The sequence below is a fragment of the Delphinus delphis genome, chromosome 1, assembly GCF_949987515.2.
Source record: "Delphinus delphis chromosome 1, mDelDel1.2, whole genome shotgun sequence".
Classification (NCBI taxonomy): Eukaryota; Metazoa; Chordata; class Mammalia; order Artiodactyla; family Delphinidae; genus Delphinus; species Delphinus delphis.
In genome coordinates, this window is record NC_082683.1 from 108,726,150 (window position 1) to 108,748,325 (window position 22,176).

Consider the following 22,176-nt stretch of genomic DNA (forward strand, 5'->3'; position numbering starts at 1 on the left):
TGTGTTGAATAAAAGTGATGAGAGTGGGCATCCTTGTCTTGTTCCTGATCTTAGAGGAAATGCTTTCAGCTTTTCATCATTGAGTATGATGTTAGCTGTGGGTTTGTCATATATGACCTTTATTTATTTTATTTTAAAATTTATTTATTTAATTTATTTATTTTGGGCTACATTGGGGCTTCGTTGCTACGCGCAGGCTTTTCTCTAGTTGCGGTGAGTGGGGGCTACTGTTCATTGCGGTGTGTGCGCTTCTCATCGTGGTGGCTTCTCTTCTTTCTTGTTGCCGAGCACGGGACCATGGGCTTCAGTAGTTGTGGCACGCGGGCTCAGTAGTCGTGGCTCGAGGGCTGTAGAGTGCAGGCTCAGTAGTTGTGGTGCATGGGCTTAGTTGCTCCACGGCATGTGGGATCTTCCTGGACCACGGATAGAACCCGTGTCTCCTGCATTGGCAGGCAGATTCTTAACCACTGCGCCACCAGGGAAGTCCCTATATGGCCTTTATTATGTTGAAGTATGTTTCCTCTGTGTCCACTTTCTGAAGAGATTTTATCATAAATGGATGTTGAATTTTATCAAAAGCTTTTTCTGCATCTATTGAGATGATCATATGGTTTTATTCTTCAGTTTGTTAGTGTGGTGTATCACATTGATTTGCAGATGTTGAAGAATACTTGGATCCCTGGAATAAGTCCCACTTGGTCATGGTGTATGACCCTTTTAATGTATTGTTGGAGTCGGTTTGCTAGTATTTTTTAAAAATTAATTTATTATTTATTTTTGGCTGCATTGGATCTTCGTTGCTGCGCAAGGGCTTTTCTCTAGTTGTGGCGAGCGGGGGCTACTCTTCATTGCGGTGTGCGGACTTCTCATTGCAGTGGCTTCTCTTGTTGCGGAGCATGGGCTGTGGGCGTGTGGGCTTCAGTAGTTGTGGCATGCGGGCTCAGTAGTTGTGGCTCGCGGGCTCTAGAGCACAGGCTCAGTAGGTGTGGTGCACAGGCTTAGTTGCTTTGAGGCATGTGGATCTTCCCGCACCAGGGCTTGAACCCGTGTCCTCTGCGTTGGCAGGCAGTTCCTTAACCACTTTGCCACCAGGAAAGTCCCAGTTTGCTAGTATTTTGTTGAGGATTTTTGTGTTCATCAGTGATACTGGCCTGTAATTTTCCTTTTTTGTGATATCTTTGTTTGGTTTTGGTATCAGGGTGATGGTGGCCTCATAGAATGAGTTAGTAAGTGTTCGTTCCTCTGCAATTTTTTAGAATAGTTTCAGAAGGATAGGTGTTAACTCTTCTGTAGATGTTAGTAGAATTCACCTGTGAAGCCATCTGGTCTTGGACTTTTGTTTGTTGGGAGTTTTTAAATTACTGATTCAATTTCAGTACTGGTAATTGGTCTCTTTATATTTTCTATTTCTTCCTGCTTCAGTCTTGGGAGATTGTACCATTCTAAGAATATGTCCATTTCTTCTAGGTTGTCCATTTTATGGATGTATAGTTTCTCGTAGTAGTCTCTCATGATCCTTTGTAGAGGTGCTATACTTTTAATCATAAGACATGTAAGAAGTAGAAATCAAGATTGGGCCCTAAAAATGGAGCAGATTGGATATTGAGACCTTTGGGGAATTACCTGAGACCTCGAGAACCTCTGTAGACTTAGAAAAGGAATGAAACTACTAATTGTCCTTTTTTAAAAAATCAACTTTATTGAGCATAATTTACTAACATTAACATTCACCCATGTTAAATGTCTAGTTTCATGAGTTTTAATTAAAGCACATAGTTTTATAATCACCACAATCAAGATATAGAACATTTTCATTGTCCCAGGAAGTTCCCTCATGCCCCTTTGTAGTCAGTCCTCTTTCCCTTCCACTGCCTCTGTCAACCACTGATCACCTTTCTGTTACTGTATTCTGCCTTTTTTAGAATGTCAAATAAATGGAAGCATACAATATGTAGTCTTTCATGTCTAGCTTTGTTCACTTAGTATAGTCCTTTAAGATTGATACATGAGGGCTTCCCTGGTGGCGCAGTGGTTGAGAGTCCGCCTGCCGATGCAGGGGACACAGGTTCGTGCCCCGGTCTGGGAAGATCCCACATGCTGCAGAGTGGCTGGGCCCGTGCGCCATGGCCGCTGAGCCTGCACTTCCGGAGCCTGTGCTCTGCAACGGGAGAGGCCACAAGAGTGAGAGGCCCGCGTACTGAAAAAAAAAAAAAAGATTGATACGTGTTGTTGCATATATCAATAGTTTATTCCTTTTTAATTACTGATAGTATTCCATTGGATGGATTTACTACAGTTTATTTATCTGTTCGCTTGTTGTTGCCCATTTGTGTTGTTTCCAGTTTGGGGCTATTATTAATGACGCTGCCATGAAATAACATTAATGTACAGGTCTTTATGTAGATTTATGTTTTCATTTCTCTTGAGTACATACACAGCTAGAAGTGGAATTGCAGGGTCAAATGAGAAAATGTCAAACTGTTTTCCAAAGAGGCTGTACTGTTTTTGTATTCTCATCTGTAGTGGAGCGTTCCAGTTGCTCCGTAACCTCTTGAATACTTGGTATTTTCAGTTTTTTAAATTCTAGCCATTCTAGTGAGTATAGTGGTGTTTCATTCTGATTTTAATTTTGCATTTGCCTAATGACTCATGATGAGTGTATTTTCATGTGCTTAATGGATTTTCTTATATCTTCATTGTTAAAGTATCTGTTCTGCTCTTGCCCATTTGAAAAATTGGGCTGGGGCTTCCCTGGTGGTGCAGTGGTTGAGAGTCCACCTGCCGATGCAGGGGACACGGGTTCGTGCCCCGGTCCGGGAAGATCCCACATGCCGCGGAGCGGCTGGGCCTGTGAGCCATGGCCGCTGAGCCTGCATGTCTGGATCCTGTGCTCCGCAATGGGAGAGGCCACAACAGTGAGAGGCCTGCGTACCAAAAAAAAAAAAAGGGCTGTTTGTCTTATTTTGTTTTAAGTGTTATTTATGTATACTGTATATAAGTCTTTTATCAGATAAATGCTTTGTAAAATATTTCTCCCAGTCTGAGGCTTGCCTTTTTATTTTATTTTTAACAGTGTCTTTCAAAAAAACAAGTTTTAAACTCTGATGAAGTGTAGTTTGTCAATTTCTTTCTTTTATGAATAATGCTTTTTGTGTTCTAAGAAATCTGCCTACCTCAAGAACACAAATTTTTATGTTTTCTTCTAAAAGTTTTATAGTTTTAGCTTTCTGATTTTGTAATAACTTTATTTCGAAGTATGATTCACATACCATAAATTCACCCATTTAAAGTGTACAATTCAGTGGTTCTTAATATGCTCACAGAATTGTGCAACTATCACCACAATTTTAGAACATTTTCATCATCTCAAAAAGAAACTCTAGGGGCTTCCCTGGTGGCGCAGTGGTTGAGAATCTGCCTGCCAATGCAGGGGACACAGGTTCGAGCCCTGGTCTTGGAGAATCCCACATGCCGTGGAGCAACTAGGTCCGTGAGCCACAGCTACTGAGCCTGTGCGTCTGGAGCCTGTGCTCCGCAACGAGAGGCCGCGACAGTGAGAGTCCCGCGCACCGCCATGAAGAGTGGCCCCCGCTTACCGCAACTGGAGAAAGCCCTCTCACAGAAACGAAGACCCAACATAGCCATAAATAAATAAATAAATTTATTTAAAAAAAAAAAAAAAGAAACTCTATACCCTTTAGCCATCATTCTCCAAACCTCCTATCCCCTGTAGTCCTAGGCAACCACTAATCTACTTTCCATCTCTATAGATTTGCCTATTCTGGATGTTTCATATAAGTGAAGCCATATGTATTTTCAAGGTTTATCCATGTTGTAGCATGTATCAGCCAAATGACACTCCATTGTATGAATATAGCACATTTAATTTATCTCTTCTTCTATTGATGGACATTTGGGGTTCTTTATATTTTTTGCCTCTTGTGTATATTGCTGGTATGAGCATGTGTGTACGAGTTTTTGTGTGGATACCTGTTTTCATTTCTCTTGGAAAGAAATACTTAGGAGTAGAATTGCTGGGTCATATGGTAACTCCTATGTTTAACCTTTTGAGGAAATGCCAAACTGTTTTCCAAAGTGGCCGCATCATAGTTTTATTCTTATGTTTAGGTCTGTGATCCATTTTGAGTTGATTGTTGTATATTGTATGATTTAAGGGTCAAGGTTATTTTTTCCCCCATATGGGTATCCAGTTTTAGCAACTTGTGTTGAAAAGAATATTCTTTCCGCACTGAAATACCTTGACATTATTGTTGAAGATCAGTTGAACATATATGTGTGGTTTTATTTCTGTATACTGTTCTGTTCCATTGAGTGTATGTCTGAACATTTTAATATTTATGTCATTTTGATGTTGTTCTCTTTTTAGTGTCTTTTTCATTGGGAATGGGTTATATCTTCTTGGTTCTTTGTACAGTGAGTAATTTTGGATTGTATCCTGGGTATTGTGAATGTTACATTGTGTAGACTCTGGATTCTGTGATATTCCTCTGAGGAATATTGATGTATTTGTTTTACTTGGCAGTTAACTGTAAGCTGTGTCAGCTTCTGTGAGTTGCACTTCAAGTCTCATTTCAATTCTTTCAGCTTTTGCTGTGCTACTTTTGAGTCTGTCTTGTGTATATATCATTTAGGGAGGGATCAGCCTGAGATGTATGTGATGTTCGTTCACAGAATTAAGGCATCCCCTTTTCTGGTTCTGTCTCTTTTGGGATTCTCTACTCATTTTGGTGGCATCCATGATTGCCCAGAACCTTTCTCTCTTTCCTCTGGCCAGAAAGATGTCACAGTTTTTCTTGGAGTTTTAGTTGCTTAAGTTATGCTAATTTGTGACTGATGCTCCCTCTCAGGGCAAAATCCCCTAAAAGCAGGAAACTCCCCAACTCTGTCAATTGCTTCATGTTTTGACTCCCCTTTACAATTTTAGTGTACCATTCAGAATCCTCAGGTTATTGGTTTTTGTATTTTTTCCAGAGCTTGTAGTTGTTCACTGGGAGGGTTGGTCTATAGAGAGTTTACCTGAAGCAGAATCTTCAGTTCTATCCATGTTTTCTTTATGTATAATGAAGTCATTATGTCTTAAAGTGAATTGACACCTTAAACATCTCTTGCATTGTTCTTTGTTCTGAAGTCTGTCTCTAATATTAACATATAGCCACTAATAGCCGCTTCAGCTTTCTTTTGGTTATTGTTTTCATTGGATATCTTTTCCATTCTTTTACTTTTAACCGATCTGTATAATTATACTTAAAATGGGTTTCTTGTAGACACCATATAGTTGTATCTTGCTTTTTTTGTGCAGTCTGGCAATCTTGGTCTTTTACTTGGAGTGTATAGTCTGCATACTTAGTATAATTATTTTATTTATTTATTTTTAAATTAATCAATTTATTTTTGGCTGCATGGGGTCTTCTTTGCTGTGCACAGGCTTTCTCTAGTTGTGGTGAGCAGGGGCTACTCTTCGTTGTGGTGCGCGGGCTTCTCATTGTGGTGGCTTCTCTTGTTGCGGAGCACAGGCTCTAGGCGCGCAGGCTTCAGTAGTTGTGGCTCGCAGACTCTAGAGTGCAGGCTCAGTAGTTGTGGCACATGGGTTCAGTAGTTGTGGCTCGCGGGCTCTAGAGTGCAGGCTCAATAGTTGTGGCGCATGGGCTTAGTTACTCCGCGGCATGTGGGATCTTCCCGGACCAGGGCTCGAAGCTGTGTCCCCTGCGTTGGTAGGCGGATTCTTAACCACTGTGCCACCAGGGAAGTCCCAGTATAATTATTGATGTAGTTAGGTTTAAATCTACCATATTCTTTATTATCTATATCTCATGTGTTCTTTATTCCTTTTTCCTCCTTTCTTGCCTTCTTTTCGATTAATAGAGTATTTTTAATGATCCCATATTATCTCCATATAATTGTTGTTTTATTTTGTTAGTGGTTGTTCTACATTTACAGGATACATCTTTTTAAGTATTATCTTCAAATAATACAATATTACTTATCATTTAGTATAAGAATTTTATAGCAGTACATTTCATTTCCACCTTCTATCCTTTGTGCTGTTGTTATACATTTTACTTCTATATGTACTATAAAGTCCATGATATTTTGTTGTTGTCTTTGCTTTAAATAATTAAAGAGGGGACTTCCCTGGTGGTCCACTGGGTAAGAATCTGCACTCCCAGTGCAGGGGGCCTGGGTTCGATCCCTGGTCTGGGAACTAGATCCCACATGCATGCCACAACAAGGAGTCTGCATGCTGCAACTAAGAGTCCGCATGCTGCAACTAAGAGTCCACGTGCTGCAACTAAGAGTCCACGTGTGGCAACTAAGAGTCTGCATGCTGTAACTAAGAAGCCTGCATACTGCAGCTAAAGATCCCGCATGTGGCAACTAAACACGCCACAACGAAGATCCCGTGTGCCGCAGCTAAGACCTGGCACAGCCTAAGTAAATAAATATTAAAAAAATAATTAAAGAGATTGAAAATGAGAAGAGTTTCTTTATATTCAAGCACATATTTACCATTCCTGGTGTACTTCATTCCTTTGTGTAACTGCAGTTTCCATCTGGTATCATATTGATTCTGCCTGAAGAATTTCCATTAATATTCTTGTAGTGTAGATCTGCTGGCAATGAATTCTCTCAGCTTTTGTTGATCTGAAAAAGGCTTTATTTCACCCTTATTTTATTTTATTTTTTTTCGGAGTTTGTAAGTTGTGTTCTGACACCTTTTTAAAATGTGCAGTTATGTCAGGGACATAACTTGACCCAAACTAAACCTGTGGTAAGAGCTGGGTTTAAAAGGGTCTAGTTTCATTTTCCCTTAGGAGATTTTTATTTATTTTAAAATTTTTACTGGGGCTTCCCTGGTGGCGCAGTGGTTGAGAGTCCGCCTGCTGATGCAGGGGACACGGGTTCGTGCCCCGGTCCGGGAAGATCCCACATGCTGCGGAGCGGCTGGGCCTGTGAGCCATGACAGCTGAGCCTGCACGTCCAGAGCCTGTGCTCCGCAACAGGAGAGGCCACAACAGTGAGAGGCCCGCGTACCGCAAAAAAAAAAAAAAAAATTATTGAAGTGTAGTTGATTTACAATGGTGTGCCAGTTTCTGCTGTACAGCAAAGTGACACAGTTATACATACATATATCTATATATATATCTATATATACTCTTTTTCATGTTCCTTTTTCTTTTAAAATTTTTGAATTTTTATTTTTTTATACGGCAGATTTTTATTAGTCATCAATTTTATACACATCATTGTATACATTTCAATCCCAATCGCCCAATTCATCACACCACCATCCCCACCCCCCACCCCCCCCGCCGCTTTCCCCCCTTGGTGTCCATACGTTTGTTCTCTACATCTGTGTCTCAATTTCTGCCCTGCAAACTGGTTCATCTGTACCATTTTTCTAGGTTCCACATACATGCGTTAATATACGGTATTTGTTTTTTTCTTTCTGACTTACTTCACTCTGTATGACAGTCTCTAGATCCATCCACGTCTCAACAAATGACCCAATATCATTCCTTTTTAGAGCTGAGTAATATTCCATTGTATATATGTACCACATCTTTTTTATCCATTCGTCTGTCAATGGGCATTTAGGTTGCTTCCATGACCTGGCTATTTTAAACAGTGCTGCAATGAACATTGGGGTGCATGTGTCTTTTTGAATTATGGTTTTCTATGGGTATATGCCCAGTAGTGGGATTGCTGGGTCATATGGTAATTCTATTTTTAGTTTTTTAAGGAACCTCCATGCTGTTCTCCATAGTGGCTGTATCAATTTACATTCCCACCAACAGTGCAAGAGGGTTCCCTTTTCTCCACACCCTTTCCAGCATTTATTGTTTGTAGATTTTCTGATGATGCCCATTCTAACTGGTGTGAGGTGATACCTCATTGTAGTTTTGATTTGCATTTCTCTAATAATTAGTGATGTTGAGGAGCTTTTCATGTGCTTCTTGGCTATCTGTATGTCTTCTTTGGAGAAATGTCTATTTAGGTCTTCTGCCCGTTTTTGGATTGGGTTGTTTGTTTTTTTAATATTGAGCTGCATGAGCTGTTTATATATTTTGGAGATTAATCCTTTGTCGATTCATTTGCAAATATTTTCTCCCATTCTGAGGGTTGTCTTTTCGTCTTGTTAATGGTTTCCTTTTTTTAAAAAAATTTTATTTATTTATTTATGGCTGTGTTGGGTCTTCGTTTCTGTGTGAGGGCTTTCTCTAGTTGCAGCAAGTGGGGGCCACTCTTCATGGCGGTGCGCAGGCCTCTCACTGTCGAGGCCTCTCTTGTTGTGGAGCACAGGCTCCAGATGCGCAGGCTCATTAACTGTGGCTCACGGGCCTAGTTACTCCGTGGCATGTGGGGTCTTCCCAGACCAGGGCTGGAACCCGTGTCCCCTGCATTGGCAGGCAGATTCTCAACCACTGCGCCACCAGGGAAACCCTATGGTTTCCTTTGCAGTGCAAAAGCTTTGAAGTTTCATTAGGTCCCATTTGTTTATTTTTGTTTTTATCTCCATTACTCTAGGAAGTGGATCAAAAAAGGTCTTGCTGTGAGTTATGTCAAAGAGTGTTCTTCCTATGTTTTCCTCGAAGAGTTTTATAGTGTCCGGTCTTATGTTTAGGTCTCTCATCCATTTTGAGTTTATTTTCATGTATGGTGTTAGGGAGTGTTCTAATTTCATTCTTTTACATGTACCTGTCCAGTTTTCCCAGCACCACTTATTGAAGAGAATGTCTTTTCTCCATTGTATATCCTTGCCTCCTTTGTCATAGATTAGTTGACCATAGGTGCATGGGTTTATCTCTGGGCTTTCTATCTTGTTCCATTGATCTGTGTTTCTGTTTTTTGTGCCAGTACCATATTGTCTTGATTACTGTAGCTTTGTAGTATAGTCTGAAGTCAGGGAGTTGAATTCCTCCAGCTCCGTTTTTTTCGCTCAAGACTGCTTTGGCTGTTCTGGGTCTTTTGTGTCTCCATACAAATTTTAAGATTTTTTGTTCTAGTTCCGTAAAAAATGCCATTGGTAATTTGATAGGGATTGCATTGAATCTGTAGATTGCTTTGGGTAGTATAGTCATTTTCTCAATATTGATTCTTCCAGTCCAAGAACATGGTATATCTCTTCATCTGTTGGTATCATCTTTAATTTCTTTCATCACTGTCTTATAGTTCTCTGCATACAGGTCTTTTATCTCCCTTGGTAGGTTTATTCCTAGGTATTTTATTCTTTTTGTTGCAATGGTAAATGGGAGTGTTTCCTAAATTTCTCTTTTGGCTTTTTCATCATTAGTGTATAGGAATGCAAGAGATTTCTGTGCATTAATTTTGTATCCTGCAACTTTACCAAATTAATTGATTAGCTCTAGTAGTTTTCTGGTGGCATCTTTAGGATTCTCTATGTACAGTATCATGTCATCTGCAAACAGTGACAGTTTTACTTCTTCTTTTCCAATTTGTATTCCTTTTATTTCTTTTTCTTCTCTGATTGCTGTGGCTAGGACTTCCAAAACTATATTGAATAATAGTGGTGAGAGTGGACATCCTTGTCTTCTTCCTGATTTTAGAGGAAATGCTTTCAGTTTTTCACCATTGACAACGATGTTTGCTGTGGTTTGTCGTATATGGCCTTTATTATGTTGAGATAGGTTCTCTCTATGCCCACTTTCTGAAGAGTTATCATAAATGGGTGTTGAATTTTGTCAAAAGCTTTTTCTGCATCTATTGAGATGATCATATGGTTTTTACTTTTCACTTTGTTAATATGCTGTATCACATTGATTGATTTGTGTATATTGAAGAATCCTTGCATCCCTGGGATAAATCCCACTTGATCATGGTGTATGATCCTTTTAATGTGTTATTGGATTCTCTTTGCTAGTATTTTGTTGAGGATTTTTGCATCTATATTCATCAGTGATATTGGTCTGTAATTTTCTTTTTTTGTAGTATCTTTGTCTGGTTTTGGTATCAGGGTGATGGTGGTCTCATAGAATGAATTTGGGAGTGTTCCTTCCTCTGCAATTTTTTGGAAGAGTTTGAGAAGGATGGGTATTAGCTTTTCTCTAAATGTTTAATAGAATTCACCTGGAAAGCTGTCTGGTCCTGGACTTTTGTTTGTTGGAAAATTTTTAATCACAGTTTCAATTTCATTACTTGTGATTGGTCTGTTCATATTTTCTATTTCTTCCTGGTTTAGTCTTGGAAGGTTATACCTTTCTAAGAATTTGTCCATTTCTTCCAGGTTGTCCATTTTATTGGCGTAGAGTTGCTTGTAGTAGTCTCTTAGGATGTTCTGGATTTCTGTGGTGTCTCTTGTAACTTCTCCTTTTTCATTTCTAATTTTATTGATTTGAGTCCTCTCCCTCTTTTTCTTGATGAGTCTGGCTAGTAGTTTATCAATTTTGTTTATCTTCTTAAAGAATCAGCTTTTAGTTTTATTGATCTTTGTTATTGTTTTATTTGTTTCTATTTCATTTATTTTTGCTCTGATCTTTATGATTTCTTTCCTACTGCTAACTTTGGGTTTTGTTTTTTCTTCTTTCTCTAGTTCCTTTAGGTGTAAGGTTAGATTGTTTATTTGAGATTTTTCCTGTTTCTTGATGTAGGCTTGTATAGCTATAAACTTCCCTCTTAGAACTGCTTTTGCTGTATCCCATAGGTTTTGGATCATTGTGTTTTAATTGTCATTTGTCTCTAGGTATTTTTTGATTTTCTCTTTGATTTCTTCAGTGATCTCTTGGTTATTTAGTAACGTATTGTTTAGCCTTCATGTGTTTGTGTTTTTTACTTTTTTTCCCTGTAATTCATTTCTAATCTCATAGCATTGTGGTCAAAAAGATGCTTGATATGATTTTAGTTTTCGTAAACTTACTGAGGCTTGATTTGTGACCCAAGATGTGATCTCTCCTGGAGAATGTTCCATGCGCACTTGAGAAGAAAGTATAATCTGCTGTTTTTGGATGGAATGTCCTAAAAATATCAATTAAATCTGTCGGTCTATTGTGTCATTTAAAGCTTCTGTTTCCTTATTTATTTTCATTTTGGATGATCTGTCCATTGGTGTAAATGAGGTGTTAAAGTCCCGCACTATTATTGTGTTACTGTCGATTTCCTCTTTTAGAGCTGTTAGCAGTTGCCGTATGGATTGAGGTGCTCCTGTGTTGGGTGCATATATATTTATAATTGTTATATCTTCTTCTTGAATTGATCCCTTGATCATTATGTACTGTCCGTCCTTGTCTCTTGTAACATTCTTTATTTTAAAGTGTATTTTATCTGATATGAATATTGTTACTCCAGCTTTCTTTTGATTTCCATTTGCATGGAATATCTTTTTCCATCCTGTCACTTTCAGTCTGTATGTGTCCCTACGTCTGACGTGGGTCTCTTGTAGACAGCATATATATGGGTCTTATTTTTGTATCCATTCAGCAAGCCTGTGTCTTTTGGTTGGAGCATTTAATCCATTCACGTTTAAGGTAATTATCGATATGTATATTCCTGTGACCATTGTCTTAATTGTTTTGGGTTTGTTTTTGTAGGTCCTTTTCTTCTCTTATGTTTCTCACTTAGAGAAGTTCCTTTAGCATTTGTTGTAGAGCTGGTTTGGTGGTGCTGAATTCTCTTAGCTCTCACTTCTCTGTAAAGCTTTTGATTTCTCCAGCGAATCTGAATGAGATCCTTGCCGGGTAGAGTAATCTTGGTTGTAGGTTCTTCCTTTTCATCACATTAAGTATATCATGCCACTCCCTTCTGGCTTGTAGAGTTTCTGCTGAGAAATCAGCTGTTAACCTTATGGGAGTTCCCTTGTATGTTATATGTCATTTTTCCCTTGCTGCTTTCAATAATTTTTCTTTGTCTTTAATTTTTGCCAGTTTGATTACTATGTGTCAACATGTTTCTCCTTGGGTTTATCCTGTATGGGACTCTGCGCTTCCTGAACTTGGCTGGCTATTTCCTTTCCCATGTTAAGGAAGTTTTCGATTATAATCACTTCAAATATTTTCTCTGGTCCTTTCTCTCTCCCTTCTTCTTCTGGGACCCCTATAATGCAAATGTTGTTGCGTTTAATGTTGTCCCAGAGGTCTCTTAGGCTGTCTTCATTGCTTTTCATTCTTTTTTCTTTATTCTGTTCTGCAGCAGTGAATTCCACCATTCTGTCTTCTAGGTCACTTATCCATGCTTCTGCCTCAGTTATTCTGCTATTGATTCCTTCTAGTGTAGTTTTCATTTCAGTTATTGTATCGTTCATCTCTGTTTGTTTGTTCTTTACTTCTTCTAAGTCTTTGTTAAACATTTCTTGCATCTTCTCGATTTTTGCCTCCATTCTTTTTCCGAGGTCCTGGATCATTTTCACTATCATATTCTGAATTCTTTTTCTGGAAGGTTGCCTATCTCCACTTCATTTAATTGTTTTTCTGGGGTTTTATCTTTTTCCTTAATCTGATACATAGCCCTCTGCCTTTTCATCTTGTCTATCTTTCTGTGAATGTGGTTTTTGTTCCACAGGCTGCAGGATTGTAGTTCTTCTTGCTTCTACTCTCTGCCCTCTGGTCCACCCTTATGTTTTAAAGATATTTTTACAGGGCATAGTATTCTGGGGTGATGGTGTTTTCTTTCAGTACTTTAAAAATGTCACACCAAGGAACCACTCTTAGTTTCGTCAATTTTTTCTATTGTTTTGTTGTTGTCATTGTTGTTATTTAGTCTCTATTTCATTTATTTCTGCTCTGATCTGTATGATTTCTTCTACTAACTTTGTCTTGTTTGCTCTTTTTCTAGTTACTTTAGGTGTAAAATTAGCTTATTTGAGATATTTCTTTTCTCCTGTGGTAGGCTTGTATCGCTATAAACTTCCCTCTTAGAACTGCTTTTCCTGTGTCACATAGATTTTGGATCGTTGTGTTTTCATTTTCATTTGTCTCCAGGTATTTTTAAATTTCTTTGATTTCTTCAGTGACCCATTGGGTGTTGAGTAGCACATTGTTTAGCCTCCATGTGTTTGTGTTTTTTGCAGGTTTTTCTTGTAGTTCATTTCTAGTCTCATAGCATTGTGGTCAGAAAAGATGCTTGATATGGTTTCAGTTTTAAATTTACTGAGACTTGTTTTGTGACCTAGCATGTTACCTATTCTGGAGAATGTTCCATGTGCACTTGAAAAGAATGAGCAATTTGCTGCTTTTGGATGGAATGTTCTATATATATATCTGTTAAGTCTATCTAATCTAATGGGTCATTTAAGGCTAGTGTTCTGTTATTGATCTTCTGTTTGGATCATCTGTCCATTGTTGTAGGTGGGGTGTTAAAGTCCCCTACTGTCATTGTGTTACTGTCAGTTTCTCCCCCTCTGTGTCTGTTAATGTTTGCTTTATGTATTCAGTGCTCCTATGTTGGGTGCATATATATTTACAGTTGTTATATCTTCTTCTTGGATTTATTCATTGATCGTTATGTAATGTCCTTCTTTATCTCTTATTACAGTCCTTGTTTTATAGTCTATTTGGTCTGATATAAGTATTGCTATTCTGGCTTTCTTTACATTTTCATTTGCATGGAGTACCTTTTTCTATTCCCTCACTTTCTGCCTGTGTGTGTCTTTATATCTGAAGCAAGTCTCTTTTAGGCAACATATATATGGTTCTTGTTTTTGTATCCATTCAGCAACTCTATGTCTTTTTTTTTTTTTTTTTTTTTTGCGGTACGTGGGCCTCTCACTGTTGTGTGCTCTCCTGTTGCGGAGCACAGGCTCCGGACGCGCAGGCTCAGCGGCCATGGCTCACAGGCCCAGCATCTCCGCAGCATGTGGGATCCTCCCGGACCGGGGCACGAACCTGCGTCTCCTGCATCAGCAGGTGGACCCTCAACCACTGCGCCACCAGGGAAGCCCAACTCTATGTCTTTTTTTTTTTTTTTTTTTTTTTTTTTTTGCTGTATGCGGGCCTCTCACTGTTGTGGCCTCTCCCGTTGTGGAGCACAGGCTCCGGACGCCCAGGCTCAGCAGCCATGGCTGACGGGCCCAGCCGCTCCGCGGCATGTGGGATCTTCCCGGACCGGAGCACAAACCCGTGTCCCCTGCGTCGGCAGGCGGACTCTCAACCACTGCGCCACCAGGGAAGCCCATATGTCTTTTGATTGGAGCATTTAGCCCATTTACATTTGAAGTAATTATTGATAGGTTTGTACTTATTGCCATTTTATTGTTTTGGGGTTGCTTTTATGGCTCTTATTGTTCTTTTCTTCTTTTTTTTTTTTGGCTCTCTTTCCATATCCCTAGTGTTATGTTTGGATTCCTTTCTCTTCTTTGTGTGTATATCTTTTATAGACTTTTGGTTTGTGATTACCATGAAGTATATATATAGCAATCTATCTGTCCATCTATTTATATGATTATTTTAAGTTGCTGATCTCTTAATTTCGAATGCATTTTAACAGTCCTGCTTTTTACTCCTCGCCACATTTACTGGTTTTTTTTTTTTTGCGGTACGTGGGCCTCTCACCGTTGTGGCCTCTCCCATTGCGGAGCACAGGCTCCGGACGCGCAGGCTCAGCGGCCATGGCTCATGGGCCCAGCCACTCCGCGGCATGTGGGATCCTCCCGGACTGGGGCACGAACCCGCGTCCCCTGCATCGGCAGGCGGACTCCCAACCACTGCGCCACCGGGGAAGCCCACGTTTACTGTTTTTAACATCATCTTGTACATCCTTTTTTGGTGTGTGTATCCATTAACTGCTTATTGTGATATTGATGATTACGATACTTTTGTCTTTTAACCTTCCTACTATCTTTATAAGTAGCTGATCAACTACCTTCATTGTATGTTTGCCTTTACCAACGAGATTTTTCCTTTCATAATTTCTTCTTTCTAGTTGTGGTCTTTTCTGCATAGAGACATCCCTTTAACATTTCTTGTAAAGTTGGTTTCATGGTGCTAAACTCTTTCAGCTTTTTCCTGTCTGTAAAACTTTTGATTTCTCCTTCAAATCTGAATGATTTGAATAATTATTCAAATTATTGAATAATTTGCCAGGTAGAGTATTCTTGGTTGCAGGTTTTTTCTTTTCATCACTGTAAATATATTGTGCCACTCCCTTCTGGCCTGCAGAGTTTCTGCTGAAAAGTCAACTGATAGCCTTATGGGAGTTCCCTTGTGCATAACTAGTTGCTTTTCCCTTGCTGCTTTTAATATTCTCTCTTTATCTTTAATTTTTGCTATTTTAATTACAATGTGTCTTGGTGTGGTCCTCTTTGGGTTGATCTTGTTTGGGACTCTCTGTGCTTCCTGGATATGGATGTCTGCTTTCTTTCCCAAGTTAGGGAAGTTTTTAGTTATTATGTCTTCTAATACATCCTCTGCACCTTTTTCTCTCTCTTCTCCTTCTGGGACCCCTGTTATGTGAATGTTATAAGCTTGATGTTGTCCTAGAGGTGTCTTAAACTGTCCTCATTTTTGAAAATTATTTGTCCTTTTTTCTGTTCAGCTTGAGTGATTTCCTCCACTCTGTCTTCCAGTTTTCTGATCCATTCCTCTGTATCATCTAATCTCCTGTTGAATCCTTCTAGTGTATTTTTAATTTTAGTTATTGTATTTTTCATCTCGGCTTGGTTCTTCTTTATATTTTCTCTTTGTTAGAAACTTCTAACTTCTCACTGTGTTCATCCAGTCTTCTCCAAAGTTCTTTGAACATTTTTATGATCATTACCTTGAACTCTATTGCATAAATTGCTTATCTCCATTTCACTTAGTTCTTCTTCTAGGGTTTTGTCTTGTTTCTTTGTTTGGAACATATTCCTCTATTGCCTCATTTTGCCAAATTCTGTGTTCTTATTTCTATGTATTTGGTAGGTTGGTATGTTTCCTGATCGTGGAGAAGTGGCCTTATGTAGGAAATGCCTATGAGCCAGCAGCATACTCCCCTCTGGTCACCAGACCTCTATGCTTTAGGGGTGCCATCTATGTGGGCTGCATGGGCCCTTCTGTTGTGTCAGGCTGACTACTGTGGGTGCCTTGGTAAGCATGGGTGGCCCCTGATCAGGTTGGTTGCCAGGCCTTGCCTAGTGCAGAAGTTGCCAGTGACTGGTGGGTGGGGCCATGTCCTGGGAAGGTTCTGGGGCTGGTGTCAGCCTGCTGGTGAGTGGGGCCAGTTCCTGACTTCGCTGGCTGTGGGGCCCGGGGTTTCCCAGAGTTGATATTGACCCACTGGTAGGTGGGGCTGGATCCCTGGGCAGCTGGCCAATAAATATATGGAGAGGTGATGATCAGCATCATTACTAATCATGGAAATGTAAATTAGGACCATAGTGAGAAATCTTTTCATACCCATTCCACTGGTAAAAATTAAGAGGATCTTTTTATATTATTACTGAAAGGAGTAAAAATTGATGTAACTGCTTTAGCTTACAGTTTGGCATTATCTCCTTAGGTTGAATATTCACATACCTTATAACTCTGCAGTTCCTCTTCTAGGGTATACCCAGGAGAATCTCTTATATATGTACTACAGGGGACATATGCACAAATGTTCATAGCAGCATTGTTCATAATAGCCAAAACTAAGAAGTAGTAAAACCCAGAAACAACCTGAATACCCATCAAAAGAACAGATTTTTGAAAAGCGAAACAACGAAGTGTCGTATACAACAGAATAAACAACAAAGATATATAACGTTGTGGATGAGACTAAGTGAAAAAATAAGTCCCAAAAGGTCTCATTCTGCATGATAGCCTTTTCATAAAACTAAAATACCCTTCAAAAATTAAAATAAAAAATATAAGGATTACATATAAATGCAGGAAAAAACTATAAAAAGAAAAACAAGGGAATAACGAAACATGGTTGAGCATAATAATTTTGGGAGTTAGAGAAACAGGGAGATAGGGTGAAGGAGGCAGAGACTATATGGTTAGAAATGTTTTTGTCAAGGTCTTAGCTTTTAGTTTGCTTTTCACAATGTTAAAAATAACTAAATAGGGACTTTCGTGGTGGTCCAGTGGTTAAGACTCTGCGCTTCCACTGTAGGTGGCACAGGTTCAATCCCTGGTTGGGGAACTAAGATCCCACATGATGTATGGCATGGTCAAAAAAATAAAAGTAAAATAAAAATAACCAAATTAAATATCCAAACAAAGAGTTTGCCAAAATGAGACTGTGTTATGAACCAAGGATTGTGATTAATCCAGTTCTGTACACCTGAGGTCCAAATAAAGAAAATAGATACCATTTATGACCTACATTAGGGAAAACACATACACACACACACACACACACATACACACTAAACCTAAGTTCTTTAGGATCATGTTGTTTCCTTTTGCTTTTTTTCTTTCCAAGAAGAAGCCTAAATACTTCAGTATTTGGGAAGAATCCCTTAGTTAAGGATCTCACACCTTTCACCCAGAAATCAGCTAAGAGTGCTGTATCTCCTTTTACTATTATAAGCAGCTTATGAATAGCAAATAATGTGTCCTTTGAAGATGAATTTTCAGCTAAAAACAAGATTAAATGGCAAGGGAGCATTGGAAACAATTTGTTGATCATAATGTACATTGAAGATTCATTCAGATCAATAGCATGGACTAGATCAGGGTCTATTTGACATATGTAAGCAGAACTTGGGTGATGTTGTCATGGCCAAATTGTCATCATTCTTTTCTTCTAATCACTTTTGCATTGTATAAGGAGAGTCTCTTCTGTGTGTTCAGTAGCACAATTCCTGTTGGTTACTAGAGGTTTGAGAAAGTGAGAACATTTTAATATTCAGATCCTACATAGAATGAGATGTTACCATTTAAAAGCCTTAAGAAATCTGTAGGTGGGGATTAAGGAAGCAACAAAATAAAGATCTCTGATATCTGGAATTTTGGGTTTTGCTATTGAATACAGAGCCCAGATATTACTAGAATTGCTTTCCCTTCAGTGGTTTGTGCTATTGTGAGAATTTATCAGTTACTGTCTTCTGGCATTCATTCCATAGAATTAATTCATGAGGATAAAGAGAGAAATGGCATGGTGTGGATTTTCAACATTTACATATTGAGAAATTTGGAAATTATTTCAAAGCTGAAGTTTGAAACTTTGACTTGCAGAATCCAGAGAGACAAAATTAGATCACTGATCAGAGATAAGTTGTACACTTTGCCCACTCGTAATTCATTCCTTTTCCCTTATTGGGGTCTAACTCAGCAAAGAGTATCTCAGGAGGGCTGTAACTTGTTACCCTTGGAAGCTGGCTTTGCAATCTGAACATTCTAACTTTTTTTTTAAGAGCTCTTTATTGGAGTATAATTACTTCACAATACTGTGTTAGTTTCTGTTGCACACCAAAGTGAATCAGCCATATGCATACATGTGTCCCCATATGCCCTCCCTCTTGAGCCTCCCTCCCATCTTCCCTATCCCACCCTTCTAGGTCATCGCAAATCACCGAGCTGATCTCCCTGTGCTATGCTGCTGCTTCCCATAACTGTTTTACATTTGGTAGTGTATATATGTTGATGCTAATCTCACTGCGCCCCAGCTTCCCCCTCCCACCCTGTGTCCTCAAGTCCATTTTCTATGTCTACATCTTTATTCCTGCCCTGCAACTAGGTTCATCAGTACCTTTTTTTTTTTTTTTTTTAGATTCCATATATATGTGTTAGAATATGGTATTTGTTTTTCTCTTTCTGACTTACTTCACTCTGTATGACAGACTCTGGGTCCATCCACCTCACTACAAATAACTCAATTTCGTTTCTTTTTATGGCTAAGTAATATTACATTGTATATATGTGCCACATCTTCTTTATCCATTCATCTGTCGATGGACATTTAGGTTGCTTCCATGTCCTGGCTATTGTAAATAGTGCTGCAGTGAACATTGTGGTACATGTCTCTTTTTGAATTATGGTTTTCTCTGGGTATATGTCCAGTAGTGGGATTGCTGGGTCATATGGTAGTTCTATTTTTAGTTTTTTAAGGAACCTCCATACTGTTTTCCATAGTGGTTGTATCAATTTACATTCTCACCGACAGTGCAGGAGGGTTCCCTTTTCACCACACCCTTTCCAGCATTTATTGTTTCTAGATTTTTTGATGATAGCCATTCTGACTGGCATGAGGTGATACCTCATTGTAGTTTTTTTTTTTTTTCCCCTGGGAATACTTATTTATTTGGTCTATTAACACCAAGATCTGCAAAAAACAAACAAAAAAACACAACTTCTAAACACAGGATAATAAAACTTGAACATTAACATTCTTCTTCGATTTTGTGTAAGCTCTGCAGTATGGAAAATATACAGACTTCAAACAGCTGCAAAAATAGTGTCTTTGGGAGAAAATAGAGTTTCTACATCGATACAAGAAAAATAGGCATTTTTCTAATCCAGCCCAGTCCTGGGGCAGGTGGAGGGTGGAGAGTCACCACTTGCCACCCGGAGGAATGCCAGTTCTCCCTCTCCCCTACTACCCACCTGGGGCTGGGCAGGCTGGGCTGCTGCTTAAGACAATCTTAGGGTGAAAGCGAGATGAAAATGCCACTTAGGAAAACGCTTGGTTCCCCCTCTGCCAGCAGCTGGATTGGTCAAGTGTTATGGCCCTTTCGAGCTGCTTTGGTCAGCTCCTCCAATGAGAGGGAGGTAGGGGGATGGGACTGAGAGGATCGGGGAATCTATTCGGGTCTCCTCATCTGTGTCTGGGGAGGAGAGGTAAGGAAATCTGTGGTGTCCCCTCTCCTTTAATCATGGCTAGCTTGCTCCATGATAAAGACATGGGCCCCATACACTGTCCTTCAGACTCACACCCAGGGGTGGGGGACCCAAGACCTTCTGGTTGAGTTTTCCACCAAGTGAGGGGGTGACAAGAACACGGGTGTGACTTGTGAGCTGCCCAGCTTCTAGTGGAGGAGGCAGGTCCCCTCACATTCGAAGGGGCAGGGGTCCATCGGAAAGAGGACCCAGGGCTTTGACACAATAAATGAAAGTGCTCAAAGGCCAGGAGGGAAGGGCTCCTTCATCCCCCATCTCAGGGGAGCTCGGGAGGGGCCTGCCACCAAGGCTCTGGTCTCCATGGTGAAGTGGGAGTGGGGCCCTCAGACCACCAGGGAGCTCTGGAAAAGCGCAGGCTCTTCTGACGGTGGGGGCGCTGCCAAGACTCAAATGGCAGCGAGGAGGCCTTGGGGGGGGGCCTCTGGATCCTTCCGAGGCGGTGGCCTGGGGCTGGCCGGGGGAAGGGGGGACCCCGGGCTTGAGGGGCAGTTACGGAAGATGAAGCCCATGCTGGGGAAGAGGGGCTTCATCAAGCTGACGGGGCAGAAAGCCGAGCCGGTTGGGTTGAAATGGACTTTGTTCTTGTCAGGACAGGAAGTCAGGAAGGCCAGGTCAGGACCTGGGGACGTGGCCTCTTCAAACACCCGCAGTCTCTCACAGCCTTCCGGGGGTTCCCGTTTGAAGATGTAGCTGTGATTGGGCCGAGGGGAGGCGGCAAAGGCAAGGACTGGAGATGGGCTGCCCTCTTCAAGGAAGGCTGGGTGGCCTGGAGGGGAAGCTTTGTCACTGGGGATGGACGTCAGCTCCTCGGCTGCACCCTGGTGTTCCTCACGGCCAGTCTGGCCAGAAGGCTGGGGGGATGCCAGGGGCATGGAGGGAGAGCTGGCAAGGTTTCCAGGCTCCAGGAGGAGGAGGGGATGATCACAGCTGCCGCTCTGGAGGGGAGCTGGGGCTCGGTGTCCGTCAGGGATTTCAAGGATCCGCAGCAGCTCCTCCTCACCCTGCTCTTTCACAAACACCTCCTCCAGCTCTTGGTTGAGCCCTTCCAGGCTCCGGTGCAGGCAGGGGCTCAGTCGCAGGACAGAGGACCCTGAGGGGAAGCTGGGAGGGGACGCCCTCAGTGCTCCCTGCACAGCATGGTCCCCTTGGAGGGGGAGCCCCGCTCCTTCTCTTTCCCGCTGCGGCTAAGCTTTGTCCTCTGCAGCTGTTGCTTCAACTTGGTAATCTCTTTTCGGTGGTCTGTGCTGCCCCAGGACGCTGAGCGCTTGTGTGTACACGAGCTGGCCCGCTCACCTTCAAGCTCTTGCCAGGACAGGGGGGTCTGGGTGGCCTTGTCATTGGTACAACAGGTGAAGGCCCCATCAGCATCTCGTGGCCACTGGCCCAGAAGGTAGGAGCTGAGGATGGTGTCCAGGGAGAATGTACGCCGGACCTGGGGTGGCTAAGGCCTACACACTGGCTTTTCTGGGGCCACGGAACACGGGACGCTGGCTGCGCGGCCACTCCCGTCCCGGCGCTGGTGCGGCTGCTGCAGCTGGAAAGGGACGGTGGCCCTGAGCGGCTGTAGCCCAGCCCGGGGAAAGCCGGCGGGGGCTGGGGGAGAGCAGCCCCGCCGGAGGCCCCCTGCCCCTCCGTGCCCTGGCCCCCAGGCACCTCCGCCTCTGCCGCCCACTGCGGCCCCTGCCATCGCCCGCCCGCCTGACTGCTGGCCTGCCTCGGCCCCACAGCGATCCCCACACTCTCATTGTAGTTTTGATTTGCATTTCTCTAATAATTAGTGATGTTGAGCATCTTTTCATGTGCCTCTTGCCCATCTGTATGAATATTCTAATTTTTGAAGTTTTGTAGGATATGGTCAGTTGGAGAAGACAGTGACCAGTGATCATTAAATTCAGCGTGCTATCGCAAGCTTGACAAACATCATCTAATTCCATGTATGAGCCAGCCAGTCTGAGGGTTTACATTAAGGTGGAAAAATTCTAGAAGCACTGTCAGCCTGTGTATATCTTTAGTTCCTATTTGATTATCTTCCTTCAAGTCCAGAGAATATATTTTTTGACGGATATTTTCATTTGTAATGAGACTATGGTCGTTTCTCATGGATCATGGACATTCATGAGTTGATTCAGCAGGGAGTCAGTCATTTACTTTGCAAATGAGTGTGTCCAAACCAGGGAAATGGATGCTAATGGATCTTGGTTAATTTTAAGGGCAAGTGAAGAACAAAGTAGTCTGTTGTGATCTCTTTTTGTATGTTTCTCATTTGCTAATAAGCACAGTTAACTTACAAACAGTTTGTGTTTCCATACGAATTGTAAAATTTTTTGTTCTAATTCTGTGAAGAGTGCCATTGGTAGTTTGATAGGGATTGCATTGAATCTGTAGGTTGATTTGGGTAGTACAGTCA

The 22,176-nt window shown here is 41.1% G+C and overlaps 1 protein-coding gene and 1 pseudogene across 2 annotated transcripts in view; one reads left to right on the plus strand and one right to left on the minus strand.

Annotated features, from left to right (window-relative positions):
- SNX27 (sorting nexin 27) overlaps positions 1 to 22,176 on the plus strand; it is an 83,664-nt gene that overhangs the window by 27,121 nt on the left and 34,367 nt on the right. The window lies entirely within an intron of this gene.
- Positions 19,852 to 21,456, minus strand: LOC132422545 (protein FAM117A pseudogene; annotated as a pseudogene).